Source organism: Pelobates fuscus, chromosome 5 (assembly GCF_036172605.1).
Source record: "Pelobates fuscus isolate aPelFus1 chromosome 5, aPelFus1.pri, whole genome shotgun sequence".
Classification (NCBI taxonomy): Eukaryota; Metazoa; Chordata; class Amphibia; order Anura; family Pelobatidae; genus Pelobates; species Pelobates fuscus.
In genome coordinates, this window is record NC_086321.1 from 7,004,017 (window position 1) to 7,018,220 (window position 14,204).

The following is a 14,204-nucleotide window of genomic DNA, read 5'->3' on the forward strand; positions in this document are numbered from 1 at the left end:
GCACCCGGCGGCATAGAGGACAAGCGGCCGGGCCCCCTCCTAATGTCGGATCTTCGGTCATGGAAAAAGGACCCAACATGTAAGTCTGCCCTAAGGCGATCTAGGCAGCCGTGAGGCCCCTGCCAGCGCAAGGACTTAGGTGGCTGCCTAAATCGCCGAATTAGAGAGCTGCCTCAGCACATCTGTAAACATAGCTTCATTCATGAAAAAAAAAGTCAGAAGTTCTATGATGGCATCTGTCTTACACAGCAGTTTCATTCATCTCTCATGATGATTGAAATTGCTGCTGAGCCTTGCACTACAAATCCCATCAACCTCTGCAAAACCGGTGGAAGGATTAACAAAGATTTTCAATCTACCTCTCTCTGTTTTGGTGGCCTTCAGCCACTTTATAGTCTGCCTTTTTATATAACATTCAAAAGAGGGGGCAACTTTTATCATTATTATTATTTATATAGCGCTTTACAGTGGATAGAGGAACAAATATGTAATTGTAACCAGACAAGTTGGACACACCGGAACAGAGGGGTTGAGTGCCCTGCTCAATGAGTTTACATGCTAGAGGGAGTGGGGTATAGTGACCGTAGTAATGTCGCGAACATAACATTTTCCGTTCGCGAACGCGAACTTCCGCAAATGTTCGCGAACGGGCAAACCGCCATAGACTTCAATAGGCAGGCGAATTTTAAAACCCACAGGGACTCTTTCTGGCCACAATAGTGATGGAAAAGTTGTTTCAAGGTGTGACAAACTGCCATTTGCCACTGGGCATTGTAGGAAACTTATGGCTAGCCTCCTGCCCTACGACTATGGCCCCAGGACATATTGCACGTTAAAAACTATATCTGGGCTTAATGAATTTTCATTATGCTGTCTGTGGCTCTTTAAATGGGCTGTACAGAGACTATGGACACATAGAAGATGTTTAAATGCCTTGTTGGGATTCGGTAGTAAAACCGTTCGTATGGTTCAGTACGAATTCCGTGTGTAAAATATAGGTGGCCGCCATTTCGGGACTTTACACGTGTTTGCGGCCATCTTGCGCACGAACAGCGGTGTTTGCCTGTAACCGCATGGAACTAAAAACGGATACGCAAACAGGCGAACACCGCTGAGTCCTCCAGACCGCCATAAATTCGTACTGAAACTACCGAACGTCCCACCGTTCGGTAGTTCTACTTAATCGTCTATGGGGATTTCAGCGAACACCGAGATTCGACTGGATGGCACGAATTTCATGTCTTTTCACCGTACGAACGGAGACCGACCGCAAGGCCAAAACTCATGGAACTATTTTCGGCTAGTTGGTCTGTGCGGTCGGTCAAAACTTTGGAACTCTGTATCTCCCGAACCATTTGTCCGAATTGACTGATTTTCGGATATGTTACTCCCCTGAACAAGGGCCTGTTTTTGGGGTACATCCAGAACTTGACTAAAAATGTGTACCGTATAATTATGTTATGTGTTTATCTGAGGGGAGGAGACGTGGGGGTGTTAACATGCATATGATTGGTTATTTTCAACCTCCCCCTGGGTGTGTTCTGTGTGTACCTTTTCGTAATAAAAAGCAGGCTGGGTGTTCCAGTCCTCAGTTCTTCTTGACCCTTCAAAACGTAGCCTCGTCTCGTTATTGGAGGGAATTGCTGTATCACACTGGGGATTGCTATGCTCTGCATATTCCCCTGAGCTTAATCACTTAGCTCTTTTAAGAGCTTGTTCCGGATACGCTCTCCTGGAGGAGTGGTCTTCCCCACACGGTCCTGAATGCTGGAGGTTCATTCCAGGGTGGAAGGAAGATGGCGCGGCTCCAGTTAAGCTACGGCGGTTGTGGAGCGTGCGGTGGTTGTGGTGTTGTCTGCAGTGCTTGGAGTCCTCTGTAAGCGCTAGGAGCATCCATCAACGGAGGGTACTCAGTCGGAGTACACGGAGCTCCGTTACACAAGGGGACTAACACCTGGACTGTGGCATGCCGGAGGGGGATCCATGGCAAAACTCCCATGGAAAATTACATAGTTGATGCAGAGTCTGGTTTTAATCCATAAATCACCTAACATTCCTAAATTGTTTGGAATAACGTGCTTTAAAACATCAGGTATGATGTTGCATCGATCAGGTAGTGTATGGGTTATGCCTGCTTCACTGTGACAGACCAAACTCCCCGTTAACGCACCGCAACCAACCGAAAACAGTCCATTTGCACAACCGCAAACTCTCCATTTGCACAACGTTGGATACCAAGCTAGCCATGTCCTGTTCCTTGTCCTCACTGATGAAATTGAAGGTCTCTTCCTCCACCCAGCCACGTACAACACCAAGGGTCCCCGAAAGGTGACAACAAGCCCCTTGGGACGCCTGCTGTGTTTGGTCTTCTACCTCCTCAAAGCCACCTTCCTCCTCTGACTCCTCTTCTTCAGACTCCTCTCTCTGCGTTATTATAAGGTGTGTTAAGTAATACTATTCCTATCAGTTTAATCCATGTTACGTCCCCTATCAAGGGACATGTATATGGCATCGATTTTAGGAACCGGGAGATGGAAAAAGATACTTGGTCGGTCCTCCTACTTCAAATTTGGGGCACTGTGCATGTAATCTAATGTGCCACCGGATAGGAGTGGTGTGTTAAGTAGTCCCCCTCATCAGGCCTTTTTTAGTCGAATGTATCGCCCACTGTCAGTCCCTTCGGGATCCATCCCTCATTCATCTTAATAAAGGTGAGGTAATCTAGACTTTTTTGACCTAGGCGACTTCTCTTCTCAGTGACAATACCTCCTTCTGCACTGAAGGTCCTTTCTGACAGGACACTTGAAGTGGGGCAGGCCAGAAGTTCCATCACAAATTGGGATAGCTCAGGCCACAGGTCAAGCCTGCACACCCAGTAGTCAAGGGGTTCATCGCTCCTCAGAGTGTCTATCTGCAGTTAAGGCGAGGTAGTCTGCTACCTGTCGGTCGAGTCATTCCCTGAGGGTGGACTCCGAAGGGCGGTGGCGGTGCGTAGGACTTAAAAAGCTCTGCATGTCCTCCATCAACAACACGTCTGTAAAGCGTCCTGTCCTTGCCGGCGTGGTCGTGGGAGGAGGAGGATTTCTTTCACCTCTTCCCCTGTTAGATTCCCGCTGTGCTGTGACATCACCCTTACACGCTGTGTAAAGCATACTTTTTAATTTATTTTGGAACTGCTGCATATTTTCCGACTTTCGGTAATTCGGTAACATTTCAGGCACTTTCTGCTTATACCGGGGGTCTAGTAGAGTGGGCACCCAGTACAGGTCGTTCTCCTTCAGCCTTTTTATATGAGGGTCCCTCAACAGGCACGACAGCATGAAAGACCCCATTTGCACAAGGTTGGATGCCGAGCTACTCATGTCCTGTTCCTCGTCCTCAGTGATCTCTCTGAAGGTATGTTCTTCCCCCCAGCCACGTACAACACCACGGGTACCAGATAGGTGACAACGAGCACCCTGGGATGCCTGTTGTGGTTGGTCTTCCTCCTCCTCCTCAAAGCCACATTACTCCTCTGACTCCTCTTCCTCACAATCCTCTTCCAGTGTTGCCACAGGTCCAGCAAGCGATGCTGATAAGGCTGTTTCTGGTGGTGAGGCTCTTCCTCTTCATGCTCATCTACGGCCTGATCAGGCACTCTTCGCAGGGCACGTTCCAGGAAGAAAACAAATGGTACGATGTCGCTGATGGTGCCTTCGGTGCGACTGACTAGGTTTGTCCCCTCCTCAAAAGGAAGCATGAGCCTACAGGCATTGCGCATGAGCGTCCAGTAACGTGGCAAAAAAATTCCCAGCTCCGCAGAAGCTGTCCTAGCACCCCGGTCATACAAATACTCGTTAACGGCTTTTTCTTGTTGGAGCAGGCGGTCGAACATTAGGAGTGTTTAATTCCAACGTGTCCGGCTGTCGCAAATAGAGCGCCTCACTGTTTCACCGCTGGATATCTGAAAAGTGCGCCATGGCCGTGTAGGAACACCTGCAATGGCCACACACCTTCCTGTCCTGCTTCAGGACGTCCTGTACCTGGGTACTTATGCACAAAGCGTTGTACGACCAGATTACACACATGTGCCATGCACGGCACATGTGTCAACTTGCCCAAATTCAATGCCACCAACAAAAAGGTTATAGAAGAGGATGGAGTAGGAGGAGTTGGGGATTGCCTTTTGTGCAAATAAATTTCGGCCGGGTATCTTCCACTGCGGTGTCCCAATAGCTACAAATTTTTGGAACGCCTCAGACTCCACCAGCTTGTATGGTAAAAGCTGGTGGGCTAAGAGTTCAGGCAAGCCAGCTGTCAGACGCTGGGCAAGGGGGTGACTTTGTGTCATTGGCTTCTTACGCTCAAACATGTCCTTGACAGACATCTGACTGTTGGCAGATGAGCAGGAACTACTCAAGGCGAGAGACGGAGTGGCGGATGGTTGAGAGGGGGCAAGGAGGACAGCAGTGGTTGACGTGGCTGAAGATGCTGGACCAGGAGGAGGATGGCGGCTTTGAGTTTGTGTGCTGCTTGTACTCATGTGTTGATCCCATAGGCATTTGTGATGTGCGATCATATGCCTTCGCAAAGCAGTTGTACCTAGGTGGGTGTTGGACTTCCCACGACTCAGTTTCTTTTGGCACAGGTTGCAAATGGCATCGCTGTTGTCAGAGGCAGACACAAAAAACAAATGCCACATTGCTGAGCTCTGCAATGACCGCATTCTGGTGGTGGTAACAGCATGCGTTGATTGGCATGCTGTCTGGCATACCCCGGGTGCCGATGCATGCTGTCTGACTGTGCCACTAGCTCCTTGCGATGACCTCCCCCTTCTTCCAACTCGTCTCCTCCTCCTCTCTGTCTCCCCATCTGAACTTTCCCCCTGTTCTTCTTCTCTTCTAGCGGGCACCCACGTGACATCCACGGACACATCGTCATCATCAACCGCTTCACTTGTATCTGACAACTCAGCAAAGGAAGCAGCAGCGGGTACAACATCATCATCATCACACCGTACGTCCATGTGTGTAATGCTGCCTGACTGAGACATATCCCTGTTTTCTACATCCTCTGGCAATAATGCTTGAGCATCACTCATTTCTACCAACTGATGTGTAAATAACTCCTCTGACATATCAAGTAAAGCGGCTGTGGTGCTAGTGTTGGTGGTGGCGGCAGGCGGGCGAGTGGTAACTTGAGAGGTGCCCGAAGCTAAGCTGGAGGAGGATGGTGCGTCAAGGTTCCGAGCGGAAGCTGTAGAAGATTGGGTGTCCTGTGTTAGCCAGTCTTTTCAAGTTCAGGGTACGTGACCTCTGAACACTGGGCATTATTCTAGGGCCAAAGGGAATCACAGCACCATGACCAGCCTGCCTCTGCCTCTCATTTTTTTTCCCGATTAGTGGTACTATGCGTGCAAGCTACTGTGACAACAGATGAGTGGCACTGTGCACTGGCAGAAGTGGCAGAGTAGACGCAGTAGGCCTGACACACACGCTTGCAGACAACTAACTGCTATTCAATCTATTACAGTCAAAATTGTATTTTTTTTTTAAAGTACAGTACTGTTACACCAGATATGAGTTGCACTGGTGTGACACTGTGCTCTGGCAGGCCCTGAAACGCACACGCGTGAAGGAAACTGACTGCTATTATATTACAGTCAAAAAAGTTTTGTTTTTTTTTGTTTGTTTTTTAAATGCAAGCTATTGTGACACCAGATATGAGTGGTGGCACTGGGCAAGTGGGCACAGTATACGTTGTGAGCCTGACACACACGTTGGCAGGCAGGCAACTGCAATTAGATTACACAAAAAAAAAAAAAAGCAGACTGATGTTCTAGCCCTAAAAAGGGCTTTTTGGGGTGCTGTCCTTACAGCAGAGATCAGATGAGTCCTTCAGGACTGTAGTGGACACTGAATACACTAGCCTAGCTATCGATTTCCCTATTAAATCATCAGCAGCTACACTGTCCCTCCTCTCACTAAGAATGTAGCTTCCGGGGGGCGGGGCCTAGCTGTCATGGAGGAAAGACGCACTTTGTGTGAGCTCCCTCAATATCTCACTTTAACCCCGTAAGGACCAAACTTCTGGAATAAAAGGGAATCCTGACATGTCACACATGTCATGTGTCCTTAAGGGGTTAAGCAGCTATCAACAAGTGAATTTCACCCCAGAAGGGGATGACCCAGCAATGTTGCTCCTACCTGACCGACCCGACATGCTTAATAGCGGTCAGCAACTCGATAGAGTCTTACTTACCTCCGCGTGGCAAGTCTGGCCTGGTGCTCACCGGGCGGGAGAGGCGGCCGATCTCACCATCCTGGGATGCCCAAGAGCAGCTACTTCCCGGCAGGAGCTCCGTTACCCCCCCCCCTCGGACCGGTGGGGGTTATCCCGGTCCACCCCTGAGAGGTTGTCTGGAGCTAATGGACGAACAGAGCACAGCCGCCCAGGCTGACATACTCATCTGCGACTCTCCCAATATGGCGGCAGCCGCGTGTCCTCCTGGTACCAGCAAAGCATGGCAGGATATTGAGTCTAAGCTGGACAGACTCTTTAATCAATTTTGGAAGCAAATAACAAGCAGGAAGCCCCAACAAGCTCCACCACAGCCCCAACAAGCTCCACCACAGCTAAGCGAAGCAGTCCCCATTAAAATCCACCAACGCAAAAGGCGTCGAAGACGGGACCGGAGGCACAAACAGAAATTCAGAGCCTGCCCCACATCAAGCACTCGCCTCCACCTTAAGCCACCACAATCCCGCACTGGACGTGAAGCACCACCGGGACAGATCCGACCACCCCACAAAACAAGCTTCCACCACCCCAAGCCGCAAACCCGGCACTCAGCCAGAGACTTGCCTTTGTTGTTCCAAGTATCAGGGACTCCCAGGGTCTGCACCTGGCGCTCAGAAGGGATCGGATGAGCACAAGCAGTAAACAGCAGCCTGCCAAGCACGTCCAACTATAGCCGATCCTCCACACTATGCCTTTGATCACATGAACTGCTCTCCGCACATTAACTAATCGTAAAGTAGCAAGCGTTTAAACATGTCATTATTTCACCTCCTAAAGAGTTTATTGTCGTAGTTCCTTACATGCCTTTACCTTAACCGTTCATGTATTATGTTATTAACTAGTCTCATCTCATGGGGCGACTCACACTTGATTTATAACTAGTGGTGGAGCTGCTGATATAAATACACAGTTGATAACGTGCAAGCTACACCCTAAACATGACAGCCATCTTTCACAACAATGTACTGCTATATACTCATACCCTCAGTGCAACTAGCCATGATATACGCACGTTCAGCCTAGCATGCTCAAATATAACACACTTCTGTCTAAAAAAAAAAAGAATGCAGCTTCCGAATGAATCTAAAATGGATGCTGTCCAGGAGGTGGGAAGGTCTGGGAGGGAGGGGCTGCTGTGGATTGGCTGGAATGTGTCTGCTGACTGTGAGGTACAGGGTCAAAGTTTACTCAATGATGACGAATAGCGGGTGAACCGAACATCGCATATGTTCGCCAACAAGCTATGTTCGCCAGGAACTATTCGCCAGTGAACCGTTCGGGACATCTCTAAGTGACAGTATCAGAGGAGTTGAGAGTCCTGCTCAGTGAGCTTACATGCTAGAGGGAGTAGGGTAAAGTGACACAAAAGTTAAGGATATTATCAGACTAATGACAGTTGCAAGAGAGGAATCAGTCGGTGAGCTATTAACAGTTTGATACGCTTTTATGAAGAAGTGGGTTTTTTTATTATTATTTTTTTATAAACAACCCCCCCCCATTTTTGAGGAATCCAGCGGGCTCGCCATTGTTGGTTGATTGTGCCACGTTCTTTATTTCATATCCTATTGTCTTTATAAGCCCTTTGCTTTAGCCATTTCCTACAAGAGTGTTACCCCTAGTAACAAAGGTCTGAGTTTAAAGATTGTTTTTCCAAAGGTCAGTTATATTCTGCACTCTTGGGTTATTTTCTATTCTATTTGAGGATCCCCAAGAACAAAGTCCCTCTAAGAGGGAGGGGTGGTGGAGGCTTTACATCCAGAGCCAGATCTTATTGGCTCTGGAAAGGGTGAGTACACACCCGATATCTTTCTAATTTCCATTTACTCAATATTGTAACGGTCAGTTTTTTTGTGATTTTTTTAAATTATTTTTTAGGGGATATATGTATCTACTGTTGCTGATTATAAGGTAATCACATAGAATTGTACACTGACCCCACTTTGTTTGTACAAGAGCAGAATGAACTTTGTATTAAACCATGAACTGTAATCAGAGCAGAGCACCCTACAAACTCAAAAGAAGTCCCAGCTCTCATAGAATGAAATCCTGAATCATTTCAAGACTGATGAGAAGACATTAAAGTTCTCACTAAGCCTGTCTTCTACCTGAGCAGGACAATATTAACGCTAAGTTCAGAACCTTATCGAACCTATGTAAACAACAAATTCGGCTAGGATGGGAGGTCACATCATTGCAAAAATATACGAGCAAATCAATGATACCCAGGGGATTGAGAATACAAACCATCCCCAATCTTGAACTAGATAGTCCTGAGCTCTTGAAAGAATGGGAGGATGCAGCAGATGTCTGCTCCAACAAATTTATGGATATCCTACTTAGGTTTGAATCTGATAGGCTTAAAACAGTTAATGAGAAAGTCAATACAGCAGTAGAAGGGATACAGAGCTATAAAGACGATCCTTCCTTCGGTGTGCAGGAACAAAGGCTACAGCAAAATCTTAATAAATATCAGAACAATGTAAAAAGCCGAAAACACAGTAAATTCATCAGAGACAATGATGATTACAAAAAAGGAAAGGTGTACAGAAGGTTCAGGAAAACCACGAGGGCTGACTCCGATCAGTACATGACCTCCGATTATGAGACGTCCGACACAGACAACGAACAAACGACTACCCCAACAGGCAACTCCAATCCTCAGTCCAACAAAGGGATCCTAAAAAAAGGGGTAGCTTTTTTAGGGCAGCCCCCCCGAGAGGGGGAGGCTCAAAATCAAAGACAAACCCGATACAGAGGGAGAGCGCGCAGACGCTATTAACCGACGAATTAAAAGTTGTCAATCTGTCAGATGTCACCCTCACCCCCACACAAGTTAGGGTCCTTACGAGAGGACTATCCTTTGTCCCAACTCCGCCGTTCAATCAGTTTGAATGGATAAAGGACATTAATCTCTTTGGGAGGAAACTGGCCCTACATAAGTTCTTTAAACTTAAAGATGAGAAAAGGGCAAAGGAACTAGGCTTCAACCCCAGAGAGTACCAATGCCTACAGGAGTTAGTATCTCTCCTCGAGGATAATGACACCAATCCCACAGCCCCCTACACTGATCTCTGCCAGCGAAGTAAGTTTACACCAAATTTCAGAGAGTTTAAAAATATAGACACGTTCATTGACTCAATCACTAACATGATCAAGACCATGAATACTGACATGCTGACAGTCAAACCAAGGGGTAATCTCTCGGGTAGCGAATGGCGAGCCCTGTGTGACCTCAGGGATAATGAGGATATTATAATCAAACCTGCTGACAAGGGTGGCAACGTAGTCCTACTCAACAGAGCACATTATGTACGGATGGCTGAAGTCATCCTCCACGATGACAAGACTTACAAAGTACTGACCACTGACCCCTCTATAAAGTATCAATGTGAATATAAGATCCTCTTGGATCATGCCTTTGACCAGGGTGTACTCTCGAAGGAGGAGCATGGCAGTATCTATATCAAGAACCCAACAACATCCACATTCTACTGCCTCCCTAAAATACATAAGCAACAAAAAGACCTGACAGCAAGACCAATAGTCTCAGGTTCTAGTAACTTTACAAGCAAAGGCAGTATTTATGTGGATAGGATTCTACGCCCATTCGTAGAAAAATTACCATCCTACCTAAGAGACACCAAGGACACCCTCAAATGCCTAGCGTCACTTAAGGTACCAGAGGGATCAGTACTATGTAGCCTCGATGTGGAGGCCCTATACTCCTCCATACCACACTCTAGTGGTCTGGATCATGTTGAATACTTCCTGAAAACAAGGGGCACCGAACATACTACCCATACCCTGTTTGTACTTAACCTTCTAAGGTTTATTCTTACTCATAACTTCTTTCTCTTCCAGAATAAACACTATCACCAGGTGCAGGGGACTGCGATGGGGACGTCTTGTGCCCCATCCTATGCCAACCTGCACCTGGGATGGTGGGAGAGGGAGCTGGTTTTTTCTGAGTCTCTCAAAGAATTCACGGACTGTATCTTCCTATGGAAGAGGTATATTGACGACGTCCTTATCATTTGGACGGGTACCTTAACACACTTCGTCAGGTTTGTAGAGACGCTCAATAAGAATGACCTTAATCTCAGGCTCACTATGGAGTTCGGTGATCAAACACTAAACTTCCTAGACTGCTCATTAAGGATCACTGGGGACCTCTTGATTGAGACCACACTGTACCGCAAGCCCACATCCACCAACAGCATGTTACGCTGGGAAAGCCACCATCCCATACCCCTTAAGAGGGGGATCCCAGTGGGCCAGTACCTTAGATTAAGGAGAAACTGTTCATCCATTGAGGATTTCAAACTTAAAGCTACTGAACTGAGACACAGATTCAAACAAAAAGGCTATCCCAATAGATGTCTTAAACATGCCTATCGGAGGGCATTAAGCAGTACACGTGATGACCTATTAGCAGACAAACCTGACCAAGACCCCCAGAAACTTATTAGATGCATAGCAAGCTACGACGCTGGTTGGAACGAAGTCAAAAAGGTCATGGGCCGCTTCTGGCCCCTGTTAACTCAGGACCCGCATTTGAAGGACGTTATCTCCAACAAAGTGTCAGTCACAGCCAGGAGAGGCAGGAATATGAAGGAGATTCTGGTACCTAGTCACTTCACCACACCTAAGAAGAAGAAAAACACTACCTGGCTTAATGTACATGGCACTTACCAGTGCGGCAAATGTGTTGCATGCGTACACATAGCCAAGGGGTCCAAAACTATCACGGACTCGACCAATACTATTGTTATCCCCATAAAACAATTTTTTAATTGCAACACCTCTGGGATAATATACCTATTGACGTGCAAATGTGGCTTAAAGTACGTGGGCAAAACTATACGCCCATTCAAAAGACGTATTATGGAGCATGTCCACTCCGTTACCTCCAGCAAAGACACACCAGTAGCTAGACATATCAGAATCCATCACATGGATACTCCCAAATGCATTAAGTTTGCTGGCATCGAGAGAATCCAACTGGGCAAAAGAGGTGGGGACCTAGACATGACCCTCAGAAGGAGGGAATGCTATTGGATCTACAAACTGGATACACTATCACCCAAAGGCCTAAATGAAGGTTTCACCTTCACCCCGTTCATTGACTCTTGATTCTTTAGCACCCCGTGTATATATGTATATAGATATGTAGTTTTTATTCACACCATTGGCCCTTCCTAAATAATTCTTTCATGCTTTCCTTACTTATAGAGCATTTCATCATGTACTTGCAGCTCCCATTCTGTCACACTGAGTCTTCCCACCATGGTAGAGACTGTGAATTAGTCCTCTTCAAGCCCAGGGTAAGAGCATATTACTTAGTACCCATTAGACAATCCCCCCACTCCAGGGACCACCCATCTCCCCTGGCATCGGAGTATATCCGAAGGACATACCCATGGGCATCATTACACCCCCGTGGGGCCCAAAGTCTGAAGTACCTCACCTCCTTACCCATATAAGGAGTTATACATCCAGCCATCGAACTCTCTAAGTTCGAGTTGGGTATACTAGGCATTATCAAGCTGGTGATGAGTGGATAGCTCGCCTGCCCACAATGTCATGGGCACAGACATACTGGTAATCCAGCGAGCAATTGGTTCGCGCACGATCCCAGATGAAGTATACCTACAAATCCTAACACACAAGCTCTCTCGTTGTGTTCACAATCCCCCACTCTGGATGTTAACTAAGTCTGGACTGACCACTTACAGTATGCTTCCTACCAGTATGAATGTACAGTATGACAGATCTTTCTCTCCCCCCCCCCCCCCTGCTCACACCAAGTGGGCGGACTACACGCGGAGTGACAGCGAATACAACCAATCACAGACGGACACCAGGAGGCAGTACACGCCCCACGTCCTGATTGGCTGCAAAAGCCGCCTAGATCGGCATTTAAACGCTGTAAGCAGCAGTACATACCTCACCTTTGACAAAGGCGCTGTAGCAGCGCCGAAACGTGCGTTAGGTCGCCAACTTCTTTATTTTAACTACACGATTTGATGTGATCACCAGGGGAAACACTTTCAGCACCTACTGAGCTAACAAGTAGCTCTTTAGCTACTCTATCTACTTCAGTGCAGAATCTTTTTTTTTTACTCCTTACAGGTGAATTACTTTAGCTCCTCTCCACTAGTGTGAGAGAAGCTTCTCCAGCTGTTGACATCAAGCTAAGACAACAAGTGGGTCATTGGGGAGACGGCGTTACTGCACCTATCTGTAGCGTTTTTACGTTAAATAGTGTGGACACATCTATGTCTCCCTACCCACATCGGGTCTTCTCCGTATAGGAGAGTTTGTCTCGTCCAGCTGTTACACCGGCAAGCCACTGATACAAAGCAAAGACAGCAAGCGGGTTACTGGGAGACAGGTTTACAGCACCTAATATTAGCGCTCTTACGCTATAAGTGTGGACACATCTGTGTCTCACTACCCATGTTGGGTCTTCTACATACATAAGAGTATTTGCCTGTCCAGCTGTTATATCAGCAAGCTCTACAGCAAGACTGTGTGTTTTTGGGGGGACTCCTTAGCAATTGGCACCAATTAGAGGCCTCGTTGCACAGTGAGCCTCAACTCCCTTTACCTCCTCACAGTCTGCTACCGCTAGGCAATCTCCCTGTATGTTAGACTACGCCATCACCGGCTGTCTAAGTGCTTGTGAGCTATTCCAGTACAGAGTATAGACTCTTTCAAAGGCAACATCCGATTCCTTTATAGACAGGATCGAGTGTGCTCTATTATTGACTCACAGCGATCCACCACTTGGACTGAACCGTTTGGTTCAACCTGTTCTTGTCATTCTAGAGCTCTTTTCACTCATCTATCCCTGTCTTAGAGGTCAGCTGCCACTAAGAGCATAATTCCGCACTGTGCTATACCTGTTACCCAGCCTCTGCTTATACATTCTCAGCCTTTCTCTACTCAAAGGCAGTATATAGCAGGGCTAAAGTCCACAGGTCCCTATAGCCATTTATGTAGGTACAACCTATTTTGTTTTTGTTTTCCCCGTTTGGTTCATAGTGGTTGTGGGATATTAAGTTTCCTTTCTCTATATGTATATATTTGTCTGGAACCATACAGTGGTTATGGTGCCCATAATAAAGTTGAATTTTTAAGTCTGCCATATTGGTTAGAATCATCCCTGCAGTACCCCTCTCCAGTGCTCCTGAAGCTGCCCCACAGCTTGGGTTCACGTTTTTTCTAAGCCTGTCTTCTATCCTGATGGCTATTTCCCTATTGTCTCCCACTATGGGCACAACTTCTGAAGGCCAAGGACGTGTTCCAGTGAGGATCTACGTGTGTCAGCTGGAGCTTTCTTTCTTCTCCAAATTGCAGAGTCATACAGTGTGTGCCTGACCTCACTACCTGCACAGGGTAACACTCAGACATAGTTACACCTCGTGCAAGTTTATGTGCAACGAGCGCCTTCTATCTGAATGGCAATGCAGGAGTCCTGAGCTGCATGACTTGAGATACAGTTTTCTCAAATAAAAATCCTCAACTTTTCATTCGGTGCGTCCAACGCCCATTAACATTGTAGCCGTTCCTAGATTGTTTGGTTTATCAGACACATTTGACAAAGAATGAAATGGGCAAGCAGCCACAAGAAATTCCTAAAACACAGAAATCTTTCTTTTCCACTAATTTAAAATGTGTAGAACTGGAAGTCTGTGAACAGATTAAACTAATGCATTATTGTACCCCAAAAAACATAAAATAGTTAATTTTATTTCACATTGATTTTTTAATAGAACGACTCGATTCCTCGTCTATGTATATGTGTATATCAAAAAACCTTTACCGAATCAAAATGTAATTGTCATTCTGAGATTATGCCACAAGATGGCAGTGCAACAGCACATTTAGTTTTCTTGTTCTAGAGTACTATAGGCTGGATT